The 16343-nt window shown below is 44.5% G+C and overlaps 1 protein-coding gene across 4 annotated transcripts in view; it reads left to right on the top strand.

Moving 5' to 3' along the window:
• Window positions 1–867: 867 nt before the first annotated feature.
• OXR1 (oxidation resistance 1) overlaps window positions 868–16343 on the top strand; it is a 471185-nt gene continuing 455709 nt past the window's right edge. For 2 of the 4 annotated variants that reach the window (XM_073330327.1, XM_073330325.1), the window contains exon 1: window positions 868–961. The gene's annotated coding sequence lies outside the window, so the exon portion shown is untranslated. The remainder of the gene's footprint in view (window positions 962–16343) is intronic. The other 2 variants (XM_073330328.1, XM_073330326.1) reach the window with 1 other exon arrangement.

Raw genomic sequence — 16343 nt, 5'->3', positions numbered from 1 at the left:
GCCCTGCAAATGGCCTTCCCTGGAGGCTCCCTGTCCCACTTTGGGGGAGTCACACCAGGGAGGGGCGATATGTTGAAAGGAACGAGGGCTGGGGTTGCCTGTGGATTTAGTGGTGGGATGCGCTGGGGAATGGCTGTCTCCCAAATCCTGGTCCCTACAGAAGCCAACGCGAGGTGGCGGGTGAGGAAGAAGAAGGGACTTTGCCCGCCTGCCTCCCCTCCGCGCCCCGCCAGCGGCTGCGGGCTCTGCTGCGGCGGGTCCCGCCGGGGGATCCAGGGCCGGGCCAAGCTGCTCTGAAGTAAAGACGAGAGCGTTACGGGCTGCCCCGGCTGGAGTCGGGGGCGTCGATCGTGTGAAATTTAACCTCTCCCGGGCCCCCCCAAGGGAGACGCTGGGCATTGACCCACCCCCCGCATCCGTCACACCCGGGGGCGGCCCCGTCCCGCGGCTCCCGGGGCTGAGGAACGGCCCCAGAGTGACAGTCCGCCGCGGCCGGCGGCTTTGCAAAGGCACCGGTGAGGGTGAGAAGCCCCCGGCCCGCACCCGCAGAGCCGCCCGCGGCGGGCCCGTCCTTCGCTCGGCTTGTTCAGTCAGTTCAGGCGGCGCAGCAGCCGCGAGGCCAAGCCCCAGCCGCAGCCGCAGCGCGAACGCGGAGCGACGCCCCTCCCCCCGGCCGGCCTGGTTCAGCTCCCTCAGGCTGCTGCTCTTTGCCTTTTTTTTTCCGGGCAGGGCCTATTTTTAGCTCCCTCTTGTTGGTAGCGTCCAGATTATCCCTCCCCCCCCCAGGGTTCAATGGTACGGCCCGCCGAGGGGGGCCCCAGAACTGAGCATGTCCGGCCAGGCTCCGGCAGCTCCGCCGCCCAGCGCTGGCTGAGTCCAGCGAGCGCGCGCGCGCGCACGCGCCCGCCCCAAGCCGCGCGGGACCCGGCCAGCAGCCAGCGCAGCGCTCCCCGGCCGCCAAGTAAGTTTGGGTGGGTGCTCGGGAGCCTGCCCCCCCCCCCCCACCCCCCGGGCCCCGGCAGCGGGAAGGCGCCGAGCTACGGGCAGGGCAGCCCGTGCCCGAGCCAGCCTGGAGTGGGGCGCTCAGCGGCAGGTGCCCTTGGCATGCCGCTGCCGCTGAGCGGGTCTGTCTGCCCCGGGGGTGCCGGGCAGAGGCAAGGATGCCCGCGGGGAGTGAGTGCCGGAGGAGGGTGCCTGGCTCCAGGCAGGGCTGGGGGGAGTGGGTGCTCCCCGCAGTTGGCCGGACTGGTGCTCGGAGCATTGCTCCCCTCTGCGCTTGGCAGCATTAATAAGCCTCTCTAAACCGCAGCGTTGTTTTTTTTTGGGGGGGGGGGGGGGCTGATTACTTCTCATTAGAGCTGACGGAGATTGACCGCAGCTTCCGAGACGCCGCAGTGCCGACACACACAGCCCAACCCAGCCCTCCGCGCATCCCGGTACAGTACTGCGGGGGGTAGGTGCAGCTCCGAGGGGTGGCTGGCTGCCTGTCTTCCTTGCGGGGGGGTGCGAGTGAGTGAGTGCATCCAGCTGGAATGTCACCTTTTGTGAGCGTGTGGCTTGGAACTACAGTAGGTGTAACTTTAAAGTTGGGTGTTTGGTTGCTACATTTGCTCAGAATCTGAGAATAGGGAGTAGCATCTATTATGCTTAGGAAGCCCTGAGGAGGTGATATAGCAGAAGCTGCATGTGATTCTCTATCACCGTGTCACGGATTTCCTTCTCTCTCCTCTTGGGAAATCCTTGGGATTGTTCTCTGTAGGAGAACAGGCAGTCTGTCTGTCCCCGCAGTTTCCACAACTTAATTTCCACCCGATGACTTCTTATAGATGAGCCCATTTCCCTTTGGAGGAAATTGGATTGCCCTAGCTGTCGGCAAGACTTTTGCATCCTCATTTGTTTGCTATCTTAAGAGGTCCCCTGGTCCTCTCATTACGAAATCTGAAAGGCTGCTGACTGATCTGATCAGAGACTCTGCATCTCTTTCTCTGCTGGCATGTTCCAGTGGAGATGCACTTTTGCACTGTACTCATTTATTCTCAGTAGAGCAGCCTCCTGAAATATGCATATCTGGTGAGATGATTACACCAGTGGTGCTATTGTTCTGTAGTCATCATTATTAAATGGGGAGTTTAACTATATTAATGCACAGAAGCTTCAACAGAAGTAAACTGCAACTAAAATAGTCAAAAAATAAGACTGAGAAGCAAATGCAAAAACTAAGTTGCTTTTGTAATTAAAAATTCAAATTACGTTATAAAAATGTTATAATGCTGCAAAATCCCAGTTATTAAGATTTTACAGGAGCTTCTGATAAAACAAAATTGCTACAAACAAAAACGGGAAATAAAATCTTATTGGATTAAAATTTGCTTTCTGCATGAAAACATTACATTAATTCTTCATTGTTTATTAATATGAAATAAATATAAAGTGTGTTCATATAGTTTAGTACTGATTAAGTACTTTATTCATTAAATGTCTGTCAGTGGGGAATATCTTGCTAAGTGCTAAACTAAAATACATGTTTATTTCAAAGAATAGATGACGATATTTAACCTAATAAGCATGATGAGGTCGATTTAAAATATGAATATAAAATCATTTTAAGTTATCTTTGTTATTCATCTATATCAGAAAATTTTGGATGAAACTAACCTTATTAATCTATAAGGTAGTCAGTTTAGTTCATCTTTATATATAGGACTTACGTTTAATGACTAAAATGAGAAGGATTTCAGGACCTACTTCTCCTTTCATATGGGGAGGGGATTATTTGCAGATTGTACATCAGATATCCATCTTACTGAATGGTTTCAGAGTAACAGCCGTGTTAGTCTGTATTCGCAAAAAGAAAAGGAGTACTTGTGGCACCTTAGAGACTAACCAATTTATTAGAGCATAAGCTTTCGTGAGCTACAGCTCACTTCCTCAGCTTATGCTCTAATAAATTGGTTAGTCTCTAAGGTGCCACAAGTACTCCTTTTCATCTTACTGAAGTGATTTAATAATGGAAAAAAATAATACTTTTATTTTATTTATTAATACTTTGCGATACTTTTGTGGAATTGCAGGGAAATTGTTTTTGTTTATGCAAATATTTCCGTTACGCTCCTGACTTGTGAAGCCTTGTAATGCCAATTTATTTGTGGATAGTTTCTGGTATTTTTCCATTTGATAGCATGATGGGGACCTATCAATTGAATCGTTTGATTCTGGAAACACACGGATGACTGTGCACATTGCATGAATTGTAGTGGGACTCATGAAAATAGATGTGTGCACACGTTTAAATGTTTGCAAGTTAGGCCTAATTCATTTAACTAGAAGTCAGTAAAAGTTAAAGGCATTTTAAAGTTCTCCAGTCCCCAAATGTTGCTACCTTTGTGCTGTGTACTCTTGACTCCATTAATTAGTGGTGTTCTGGGTGTGGAGTGGGTTGCAGGTAGGAAATGAGGACTGTAGTGTGTTTATTCCTCCTTCACCCATCAAAAGGGAGGGGGGGGGTGAGACAAACGAATTCTAATCTGTGGCCTTCTGCAGACCAGTAAGAGTGTATGTGAATAAACTGCTGTTCCATGCTGCACTGGTATGCTCCTTTTTTTATGAGGATGTATTAATGTGAAAGTTGAATTCTTGCACATTTCCCTTTGCTGTCAGTTCCATAAGACTGGAAGAGAAGGGAAGAACAGATTGGGTTACCTATGATGACAATTTAGTGAAAACTATGGAGGAAAATTTTTGAACATGCCAACCTTGATTTGCACCCTGCATTTGATTATCTTTGAGCTGGGGTCATAAATCTTATTTAAATCCAGGGAATTACCAGAACATTAAAAATGCCTCAGTTTATACATCTAACAGTCAAGGCTACATTTATTTAATTGGAGGCACTTCTGTTTCACTCACTATTGTAGTACCTAAATACCTCTCAAACACTAATGAATGTATTTTATTCATAAGGCACCTGACCCAAAGATCAGGCAATTTTATGGAAAGACTTCAGCGGACTATGGATCAGGCCCAAGGTACTTAAACTTAAAACAGAAGTAGTGATTACCATAAGAATGTGTATATGTATAGAACATACTCTTTTTTTTTTTAAATTATAATTCATATAGTGAGCCAAATCCCTACTCAGATGAAATTCCCTTTGATGTCCAAAACTCAGCCCAATTAACAGAAATATTTAAGGAGTACTTTTGGCACCTTAGAGACTAACAAACATGACTGCTACTCTGAAACCAGAAATATTTAAGTGGTTGGAGTGTTGAGCATTAATTGCCCATAAATGTATAGTTTAGCAGCACATAGCTTTTTTCCTCTCAGGCAGTAAAAGATGTAAATTTTCTGACTCCATGCGTTTCTTTTCCTTGGAAGCTCTTATTGCTTCATTTTTTGCTTAGTTTAAGGCACTATCTGAATTTTTTAAAACTCTTTATTTTAAAAACTACACAACTCCTGTTCCATGGGTTCATATTACACTTCTATCACAATTCACATCTCCAGCACTTTGGAGAATAATAGTGCTGTGTAAAGAGATGTTAAAATAATTATTGTAGTTCAATTCATTTTAAAAGGTTGTATTATTAATACTGCTCCAAGACATTTCCTTGGGAATTAATGCTTCCCTGAGGTTAACAGAAGCAAAACTGTAAGGTTATTAACATTTCCAGTCAGCTATTAAGTCTAAGAAAGTTTCTTAGCTTTTATTGTTAAACTACCTTGTGTGATTCCTTTCTTGCTGGTCCTTCAATGAGCCTGCTATTCTCTTCAGTCTATTGTAGCAAAAATATTAAATTAATGACATTGTTGAAATAAATACCAGAGATGGCAATTTGCAGTCAAAATCAAATGCCACTGCAGCCAAATATAGCTTAGTGATGAGCTGAGTTAACTGAGGAGGGCAGTAGGTGCTTTTGAACTTATTGGGCTGTTAAAAGAAGAAACTTGAACTTTTGTGTTTAATAGGGGCTACTGATACCTGAATTAAGAGCTTCTTTTTGTGTTGCAACACAGCAAGGTCTGTGTCATGGAGGTGCTTTTAGTAGGACTGAGAGCTATTGCAATTAGAGAGCAGATGAAAGAAAAAGAAGCAGACACACCTGTTTGTTGGAGTTCTTGGGGCACGTCTTCAGTCGGAGTAAATTGTTGCCATTACACTGACTTCAATGGAACAATGACACTTCATGGCAGCTGAGCATATGCTCCTTCTGTACTTTTAAAAATGTATTTTTCTTCTGCATCTACCAACCCTATTCAAGGGTTGACATAAATAAGGAGAGGATACAGTATCCTGTGAATGTCAACTGCTTGCTGTCCCAAACAGGAAATAAAAGGTGGGTTATATTCAAATCTTCCTGATTGTGCAGAGGCTAGAAACCGTGGCCATTATTGATGCTTATATGTGGTGGTAGCAGTATGATTAGTAAGTTTACTGCTGTGGTAAGTATCTCTTAGTACTTCCCTGTTACCCTCAGAAGCAAAGTGATCCTGGAATGCCGTCCTGTTCCTTGTCCTTTTTTGTTAATGTGAGCAAACACAGAATTGCTGTGTGGATTGTTAGCTAGTTTTAATCTGCTGCTTCTAAAAGCAGGGAAAGGAAGAAAAACAGAGTAAAAATAGAGGTGCATAGATAAACAAATGCAGAACATTGTTAATCCTAACATCATTGGCCAAGCTGCTTCTGCGACATCACACTTTCTAAGGAGCACCACGTCTTCTCACAGGAACCAGTGCTCCCTAAGAGCAAAGGACCCTTTTACTGCCTAACTCCTTCCCCTCCTCAGGGGATCAGCCATAGATGTCTGTTGGTGCTTTATGTTTGCAGCATTGTTGTGGCCATGTTGGTCCAAGGATATTAGACAGAAGGTGGGGGAGGTAATATATTTTATTGGACCAATGTCTATTGCTGAAAGCGACAAGCTTTTGAGCTACACAGAACTCATCTTCAGACCACTCTGGTGCTTTAGTAATAATGTGGAGGGAGGCTCCTTGTTGATGTCTAGGTAGGAGTGGGGCTGGAGATGGATTCTCACCATTTGACTGACAGGCAACTATGGGAACCTCAAAGGGACCATGCCCCTTGGAACTAATATTGGAGCTGCTGTGAGCCAGGGTGAATACACAAGGGCCAGTTGGTTGAAAGCTCCTCATTCATAATGGAGTTCATAACAGTTCATAAGAAGAGTTTACCAACTTTGCTCCTCACAAGGCAAATGGCTGTACATTATCTGAGATCCATGTTACAGGGCTCCTATTCTATGTCCTCCAGATACTCAGCAGGAGGAACTAAAAAGAGAGGGGATCAGGACTATATGCTGTCAAGGTTCCTCCCCCACTCTGAACTCTAGGGTACAGATGTGGGGACCTGCATGAAAAACCTCCTAAGCTTATCTTTACCAGCTTAGGTCAAAACTTCCCCAAGGTACAAAATATTCCACACTTTGTCCTTGGATTGGCCGCTACCACCACTAAACTAATACTGGTTACTGGGGAAGAGCTGTTTGGACGCGTCTTTCCCCCCAGAATACTTCCCAAAACCTTGCACCCCACTTCCTGGACAAGGTTTGGTAAAAAGCCTCATCAATTTGCCTAGGTGACTACAGACCCAGACCCTTGGATCTTAAGAACAATGAACAATCCTCCCAACACTTGCACCCCCCCTTTTCTGGGAAATGTTGGATAAAAAGCCTCACCAATTTGCATAGGTGACCACAGACCCAAACCCTTGGATCTGAGAACAATGAAAAAGCATTCAGTTTTCTTACAAGAAGACTTTTTTAATAAAAATAGTAGTAAATAGAAATAAAGAAATCCCCCCTATAAAATCAGGATGGTAGATACCTTACAGGGTAATTAGATTCAAAAACATAGAGAACCCCTCTAGGCAAAACCTTAAGTTACAATAACGATACACAGACAGAAATAGTTATTCTATTAAGCACAGTTCTTTTCTCAGCCATTTAAAGAAATCATAATCTAATGCATACCTAGCTAGATTACTTACTAAAAGTTCTAAGACTCCATTTCTGGTCTATCCCCGGCCAAGACAGAATATAGACAGACACACAGACCCTTTGTTTCTCTCCCTCCTCCCAGCTTTTGAAAGTATCTTGTCTCCTCATTGGTCATTTTGGTCAGATGCCAGCGTGGTTACCTTTAGCTTCTTAACCCTGTACAGGTGTGGGGAGCTTTCCCCTGGCCAGGAGGGATTTCAAAGGGGTTTACCCTTCCCTTTATATTTATGACATATGCATAGTATACTACTGCTTTTTAGCGTATGTGCAAGTGCCTCAGGTGACATGTGACCAGCATTCATCTCTGAATTTGGTCTGCTGGTTGGATCATTAGCTTGTCCCGGCTGGGTACTGACGGGGAGTGCGATGTGAACTGCTGATCCATGCCCCCCATGATATGCTGATGGTGGTGGAAGAATGAGTTGCTTCCTCCTTGAGCAGTCCATGGCCTCTAGCTGATGAAAGGGGAACAGATTTCTTCTTTTCTCCATACATATAGGGCCCAACTGTCATTCGGCATGGTCAGATAGATCCACAGCAAGTTTATGCATTTGTATGGGAGTTTCCTGGCTTTTATGGATAAGTAAATCAGGGCTCTATATATCTCTTTACAATTTATTGACAGGGTAACAAAACAGTGTATTGCATGGTAGTTAACAAACTTGCCAGTCCAAATAATTTAGAAGAATAAGATGTAGGGGGAAATTAAATTTAATAATTTCAGAGGAATAATTTGATTCATGCTAGGTATTAATTTAGATGTAAGCAGAGTCAGTATGAGCTCCACCCTGACATCTGGTGGTGAGGTGTGGCAAGTTGTGGAAAAGAACTTCAGGGGCTGATCTCATTTGCATAGGCACACCCACCCCGCCTACAATGAGGCCATAGCTGCCCAAATGGTCACTTTGGCTGCTGTGGGATCCCCAGTGTCTCTGTTATTGGGGCAGGAAGAATAAATTACTACCCTGATTATGGGAATCAAGGACAGTGGAACTGTACTTGGCCTTTTGTTATGCTGGAGTGACTCACCATCAACTAAGTAGCACTCGCTAGGCAAGGGACATGGGTTCCAAAACTCTGTGAATTGAGAGAGAGGCTGGGGACAGGTATTAATACTTGGTGGCATGGGCCCCCCCTGGTGAGGGCCTTATATGCTAATTGCACTTCCTCTTCTCTCCACTGTGCAATATCAGAGCTAATTTTGATTCCATTAGGAGTCTAGTTACAGGCTGCTGAGCTAACTTCACTTTGGGCTAATGGTGCACCAGCACTGAGGCTCCCTTACTACAAGCTGAAATCACAGAAGAGCTAAACTTACTAAGAGCTGAAATCACTGAGTGTTGTGATAAGTAGTGGGGGAGTCTGAAGATATATGGTGGAGCAGTTTGTGGGACGGTGAGCAGAGCGGCTTGTGGAGCAGAGCAGTTTGCGGGATGGTGAGCAAAGCAGCTTGTGGAGCAGGGCGGCTGGTGGAGCAGAGCAGTTGGATGCCTAGAGCAGCTCATGGGGCAGCTGGCAGAGCGGAGCCCCATGGAGAGGTGGGGCCATCAGCTTTGAACCACATAAGGTGCCTCCTTAACCCCCCCCCCACCCAGGTTGGGAGGTAAAACTGCAGATAAACTTCCGAACTCTGGGGCTGCCCTGACCGGGGCAGAGACTTTTGGGTCGTTGGACTTTTGGGACTTTGGGTAATTTTGGGTTGCTGGCCTCAAGAACCAAAGGGAAAGGACATGCCCGAATTTACTTGGGGTGGGTTTTTTTGCTCATGGGTTGTGTTATGAATCCTGTTGGTGGTGTTTCCCCAACATAATGCCACATTCTTTCTCTCTGTTATTAAAAGACTTTTGCTACACTCAGACTATGTGCTTGCGAGAGGGGAAGTATTGCCTCTTGGAGGCGCCCAGCGGGGGTATATATTTGTCCCAGGTCACTGGGTGGGGGCTCGAGCCGGTTTTGCATTGTGCTATTGGAATGGAACCCCTAGATACTGAACCCGGCCCTTGTTGCTGCCAACTCTGACAGGCAGAAGGGTTACATATAGATTTCTGGATTCTAAGGTCAGAAGGGACCATTGTAATATAGTTTGACCTGGATAACATAGGCCATATTACTTCCCTGAATTAATTCGTATTAGAACTAGAGAAAATATATTTTAGAAAAACATACAATCTTGATTTTAAAAGTTCCAGGGTTGGAGAGTTCACCATAACACTTTTTGTAAATTGTTGACGCTCATGTTAAAATTTGCAACTTTTTTTGTAGTCTAAATGTTTCTAGTGTCAACTTCCAGCCATTGGAGCTTGTTATACCTTTGTCTACCAGATTGAAGAGCTGTCTATTATCGCATTTTGGCTCCCCCTGCAGATATTGATCAAATCACTTAACTCTTTTTTGAGCTAAATAGATTGAGCTTCTTGAGTCTTTCACTATACGGCATGTTTTCCAATCCTTTAAATCGTTCTTGTGGCTCCTCTTTGAACTCCCTTTGCCCTGTTAGTGGTTGCATGATATGCCTACTATCCTTTTTTCAAGTCCTCAGGAGAGGCAAAATGCTGAAATATTTGGACATAATTGTTCCTTTCCCCAGGTGGGTTTCATCTGGATGTGCATGCACCATCAAGCAGCAGTAAAGCCTTTAGGTCAAAATATAGCATGTTGGTAGGGAAAAGCCACATAAGGCACTTGTGTAATGGTGCAATCAAAGTAGATGTGAGTATCTTTCTAAGTGTAGTTGTCTGCTAATAAATCTAGTATTGATCAAAGTTGAAAGATAAATGAAAAAGCCAAAATTTTAAAAGGTCTAAGCAGAGCCTCTTGTATTTATTTTGTCGTCTCATAAATCATTTTGACAGATTGCTCACAGCATGTACTGCATATTTAGCTGATGAATAATATTAACAATAATAATAAGCAGTATGTATAAGATGCATCTCCTATGCCAGGAGCAGGCAAACTTTTTGGCCTAAGGGCCACGTTGGGTTTCCAAAATTGTATGGAGGGCTGGTTAGGGGAGGCTCTGCCTCCACAAACAGCAAACGTAGCCTGGCCCCCGACCCCTATCCGACTGACCCTCCCCCCGCCCCTCTCTTTTTGCCCCCGACAGCCCCCCGGGACTCCTGCCCCATCCACCACTCCCTGTTCCCTGACTGCCCCTGGACCCCCCGCCCCTGGCTGCCCACCACCACCCCACCCAACCCGTCCTCTCATTCCTGACTGCACCCACCCCCCGGGACCTCTGCCCTCATTCAACCCCCTGCTGCCCGTCCTCTGACGCCCCCCTCTATCCACACCCCCGCCCTCGACCACCCCCAAACTCCCCTGCCCTCTATCAACCCTCCCTGCCCTCTTACTGTGCTGCATGGCTACAGCCACACCACCTAGAGCACTGGGTCAGGCCACAGCTCTGCAGCTGCACTTCCCGGCTGCCCAGAGCAGTGCACCAGCGGCGCAGTGAGCTGAAGCTGCGGGGGAGGGGCTGGGGACTAGCCTCCTGGGCCAGAAGCTCAGGGGCCGGGCAGGAGGGTCCCGTGGGCCGGATGTGGCCCCTGGGTCGTAGTTTGCCCATCTCTGTCATGTGCCCTCTAATCAATAAATACTTAGGCAAAGCTTTCATTGAAGCTGATGGAACTCTTTAAAGAGTATGAATTTCATGATTTCACTAGGCAATACAAGTGAAGTTTGAATAATACAGTATGGAAACAAAACATTGAGTTGACAATCTACATGCTTATGTACTACTTGCCAAGTGTTGCATAATCAGGCCTGTAAGTTTGTTCCAGTGTAGTTTTTCAAAATAATGCACTTCTGAAAAGCAGAAGTACTAGAAAGCTGCTCTGCCTGTATCTAGAGCCAAATGTGTTTCATAATTTGTAACAAATTACATTTCATGCTGTCCAGAGTATTAACAACCTCTCTTCAAGTTAAAGAATATTCTGTAAAAATATTAAACCTTAAATCACCTTGAACTAGTGCTAATCAAGACATTCCAGAAAACTTACAATTTTCTTTAAAAATAGAACACATAAAATGAAGTGGTCAGCAAAAAAAAAAAAAAAGGTGGCAGGACCCCCTTGCAACTGACTGGCTGCCACTGCTGACAGGGTCCCTCCTGCAGCTGCTCAACCTCTGCAAGCAGCCAGTACCCCCACCCCCACAGCTCCCAGCTGCCTCTGGCAGCAGCAGACGGACCCTGGAGCTGCTGGAAGGGCCGCCCCTCACAGCTCCCCCCAGCTACCAGCGGCACAAGGACCCCCACAACTGACCGGCTGCTGCCACCAGCAGAGACCCCTGAGCTGCCCAGCAGCTGGCAATGGCAGCAGAAGGACCCCAGAGCTGTTCAGCGGCTACGAGGCCCCCCGCAGCTCCCCAGCCAGATGCCACTGCTGGCAGGGTCCGTTCCCCCCCGCAGCCACTCAGCTGCTGTGAGTAGCTGCACCCTCCGCCCCTGCTGCTCCCAGCCGCCTCCGGTGGCGGCAGAGGGATCCCAGAGCTGCTCAGCAGCTGCAGGAAGGGGCCCCCCACAGCTCCCCAACCACTGGTAGAGGTGGCGGGGGGACTCCCCCCACCTTCAGCCCTGCAGGGCAATGGGGACCCTGCAGCTCCCCATTTTGTCAGGGATGTTTTTAATAAAAGTCAAGGACAGGTCATGGCTTCTGTGATTTTTTGTTTTGTTTGTTGCCTGCTACCTGTCCCTGACTTTTACTAAAAATATCCATGACAAAACTGTAGCCTTAAGCATGAGCCATGCAGTAGCATGTCAGCAGGAGCGTAAACATTTTGTGGGGGCATAGAAAATATCCCTTGAAGGAGTTAAACTTGAATTATGTGCAGTTTCCTGTGCATGGAGCCTTTTCAAAGTGTCTTGTAAACCAAAGCTGTTGCTGCACTGAGTAGATATTTAAGATCCCATGACATTTTTCAGAAGAGTAAGGATTTCCTCTGATGTCATGGGCTGTTACTCGTTCAGTGATGCTGTTTGTGAAGGTATCCAAGTGGCCCTCCTTATTAGGCAAGACGCCATCCCAGAGTATCCCCAAACAAAATTCAGAGGGGTAGCCATGTTAGTCTGGATCTGTAAAAGTGGCAAAGAGTCCTGTGGCACCGTATAGACTAACGGACGTATTGGAACATGAGCTTTTGTGGGTGAAGACCCATCTTCAATACGTCTGTTAGTATATAAAGTGCCACAGGACTCTTTGCCGCAAACAAAATGAGTACAGTTCTACTACTCAATGGTTAGATGACTCCATTAAACAACTTCGTATTGTCAGTCCTTTCAGGTTTCTGTTAGGAGGTTACGCTCTGTGTGTGTGTGAATGTAATACATTAAATGCCATTTTTGTATGGCCTGCTTCTGCAGCTAGTTTGCATTTGGAAGTCCTGTGGAAATCAGTGGAAGCTTTGTGTGCAGAGCAGTTCTGGGATCAAGTCTTATTTTTATAAAACCCTTCAGGTTGCACTGGAATGAAACCATTTCACAAGCAAAATATTCATTGTATTAGTCATTAGGATGGTAATTTAGAAAGGTATGAAAAATACTACAGATATGGAAAGGTGGTGAAACTTAATAAATGTCTTGAATGTGCCCAGATCTATCTTTTTGTGGCAATGTATAGCGTTGTCATCATGGGTGATTCCTCTCAAACTATGTCAAACATAATTATTTTATTCCATACTCAAACAGTTTGTATACAGTTATGAAATCAAGAGTTATATATATTTTTAATATTTTGCGTATGAAACTCTGCTGAGGGTCAGCATTTTGTATTAAATACAATGGCATTAGATTAGGTTGTCTCTTCCTTAATTGTATTTCCCTCATTGTATAAATTATCACTGTTTAATTACAGAACCCAGTGTATAGATATTGCTGATGTAAACCTAATCCATTCAGTTGTCTAGTTTTGTGATAGCTGAGTCCCAAGCTGTCGTATGCATTCACTTGAAGAAAAGACAAGATTTATGATGCTGATCTAAACACATTCCCAGGTGATTAATAGATGATTGATATATTAAAGCTGCGGCAGTTACTGAAAAGAAAAACTAAAGCAGCTTTCAAATCCCCAGGGGTGGAGAAAGCAAACATTATTTTCTTTAGGGATCACAGGTCGTAGTAGCTGTCTAAGTCAAAAGAAGACAGAGGAAAAAAATAAAATACATTTTATTTGTTTGTTTCTGCTTTGTTTCCAACTTGGGAATGTTATCTTGGTCTGTGGTTTTGATTTTTTTTTTTAATTTCCTCTAGGATTATGTTTGTCAATATTCTTCTACAGTGAAGTTAATAGCTGAAGGACTAATCTTAACCTATTAGAAAGTGTCACTCTTGCAAGTCATCGTTTTCATCATCTATGCTACTGATTATGAGAGATTTTTGCTGTAGAGTTGACTCTTTCACTGGTGGGTTCAGAATGTGAAATTAAGCCACTGGCAGAAGACCAACACACGGCTCTCCCTGCCACAGATTGCTTGAAGTAACTGGGTGGGGGCAGGAGGAGACTGCACTCATTTCCAGGCACACTTGGGGTTGGTCTACACTATAAAATTAGATCGACCCAGCTACGTCGCTCAGGGGTGTGAAAAAATCCACACACCAGAATGACGTAATTAGAGAGCACAAGGACAATTTTTAAATCGACCTACCTACTGCGTCTTGGGAAGGTGGATTGCTGATGGGAGAATCCCTCCCATCAGCATAGTTAGGGTCTATGCTGTAGTGATTCAAGTGTAGACAGGTCCCTACTCTGTATATGCTTGCATGGAAGGGAATATTGGGGATTGTCTGGGATGTAGTACATTGTATAGCACTGTGCCCTGAATCTTCCTCCTTGACCCAGCCCACTGTGTCTCAGTTCTCTCATCCTCCATGTCCGTCACTAAAATACACTTTTCCTGAAGCCCTACAAACCTGAATTCCCACACCTCTGAGAGGTTTTAACAAGACTGATAATGTGCTTAGAGGCCATAATGGAGACACTATAAGAATCTAACTAGATACTTAAACGAAAGAAAAATTACCAAACCCCCCCCACACACACACACACACTAAAAGAAATTCACAGAACTAACACCACACAGGCTAATCCTTCATTGCTCATTCACTTTGACTATATATTGTATCCCACCCTTCTTCTATATGTTGTGTATCTAAATTGTAAGCACTTTGCAATTAAGATCTTATTTTTCTACTTGTCTGCAAAGTGCCGACCATGCTCAATTGGTTGTATAGAAACAGTTGTTCAGTAGTTTATTTCCAAATTGATCCTTTAATATGGAGTCTAATTCGTAGGGACGCATGACTGAAAACATTCATGAATACTCTTATCTTGAAAAATTGAAAGGACTTTACCTGTTTATTGAACTCTAAACAGCTGGGTACAGTAGGTAGGATCTTCACCTTGTGTAAATCAGTGGAGTGTCATTTTACACTAATTGAGAATCTGGTCCTCTGAGTCTTAGTGTAAGATCTGGAAAAACATTGTAAGAAAAAAAGCTGTCCCAATAAGTTATTGGAGAAGTAGTCCTGCTTATCTGATCATTTCATGTTAGAATGAAAGGAAATTAATAGTGCATCCATACGTAGATGCCTTCCATCAGATCTCACTTGACTTTCATTTTTTTCTTGTTGCTTAATAGTAGCAAGTTATATGGACTTGTATTCTACTGATTTCTAAACTTGTTTTGAGGAATTACCTGTTGAAGAGCCTGAAGCATACGTGAGTAAAGCTGCTCAGACGTGTATTTCACATTACTTCAGTTGCAAGTAACTTTACTCCTGGGCATAAGTGTTTTGCAGATTTGGGCCCCAAAAGTGGACATGAAGAAAGAACACATGTCTTCTATCCAATCATTTTAATCACTGCTCTAGTTTTTTAGAGACTGGATCTGGATAAACCATTAGAGGCTGGCTTGTGCCACCCTTACTCACTGTGAATAGTATCTCAGTCCACAAGTAAGCAGTCCTCCTTGATTTGCACCTTACACCGAGTAGTCCCCTTTTATTTCAGTGTGAATAAAAGTGGCAGAATGTGGATACCTTGGTTAATAGCAATTCACTAGTAGGAGAATATATGCTGATTCAAAATGTACTACACTTCAAAATAAACTGTCTCACATTATTGTTTTGTCTCTTTGGTGGCATCTTCTAATCCTTGACATTTCAATATTAGAGTGTTACTCATGCATCTGCATTTAAAATATAAGTCATAGATGGTAAAACTCTGTGGCAGTTTTCATGTTAAATGTAAATTACATAATGTTCTTGGAGCTAAGAAATGCTCTCGTAAGCATTTTGGGTCTGATTCAGTACTCAGGCCAGTCTTACACCAGTGAAACACTGTTGACTTCAGTGAAGGTACTTCTGATTCTCAGTGGTGTAAGTGAGAGGAGAATCGGGCCCCCAAAAGAATTCCCATTGTATTCAAGGAAAACGAGTTAATGATGGCATTATTTATTTAGAACCTTCATTTCCGAGCTACATTTCTGCATAAGAAATGCCTAGCTATGCTGTTAAGTGATGTTATAAACACGTTTATTTTTGGTTTATTTTAAATGTTTAAAATGCTCCTCTGTTATATGCTGTATGCACATGAACAAACAATGCTGGTGGGGGATGTTTAGTGAAGGCTGAGCTTGCCCCATGTTTGCTCTAATTGGACCCAGAGAAGAATGTCCAATGGTTAGAGCCCTTGACTGGGTGTAATGTACATCTGGCAAGATGTGCTGCTAACTGAGCCAGCTGCCAAATTATCTATTAATAGTAGCTTCCAAGAGGTCTTCAGGAGTAACCCTGTCAGAAAATGCGGAAGCACTATCTAGTTCCCAGTAAACAGGTTAATTCAAGCTCTCTTCCCTTTGACAGGTCTTGAGGGGAGGACTGCTGAACAGAGAGAAGGATGAGAATGTCGTTTAGGGAAAGATAAGGCTCCTTACTCTGGCTCTGAGGATCCTCGGAGCACAGAAAGCTAGTGTTTGTTTTTCCCTTTTTGCTTGTTGTTTTGTTTGGCTTGTGTATACAAATATTCTCTCCTGCTGAAGAGGCCTCACTGCCTGTAGCTGTGATTTGTTTCTGCTTAGCCATCCCACTAGGGAAGATCACAATTGCCTCCATATGTTTACCTGTAGCTGGCATTTGAGACTATTCTGTCTGTCTCCCTTAGCAATCTCACATGTTAAATAGGTTGGAAGGGAGGCTAGGTCCCCATGGAACCTTCCAGGTGAGAGTGCTGAAGTCCAAATAGCGGCTGCCCACCCTGATTCTGAGTATGTTTTGAGAGGAAACATTGAGGCCATTTCAATAGCATTACAGAGTCTCTGCACTGCAGGGGGATT

Source organism: Lepidochelys kempii, chromosome 2 (assembly GCF_965140265.1).
Source record: "Lepidochelys kempii isolate rLepKem1 chromosome 2, rLepKem1.hap2, whole genome shotgun sequence".
In the NCBI taxonomy this organism is placed as follows: domain Eukaryota; kingdom Metazoa; phylum Chordata; order Testudines; family Cheloniidae; genus Lepidochelys; species Lepidochelys kempii.
This window is presented reverse-complemented; position numbering and strand designations above follow the sequence as displayed.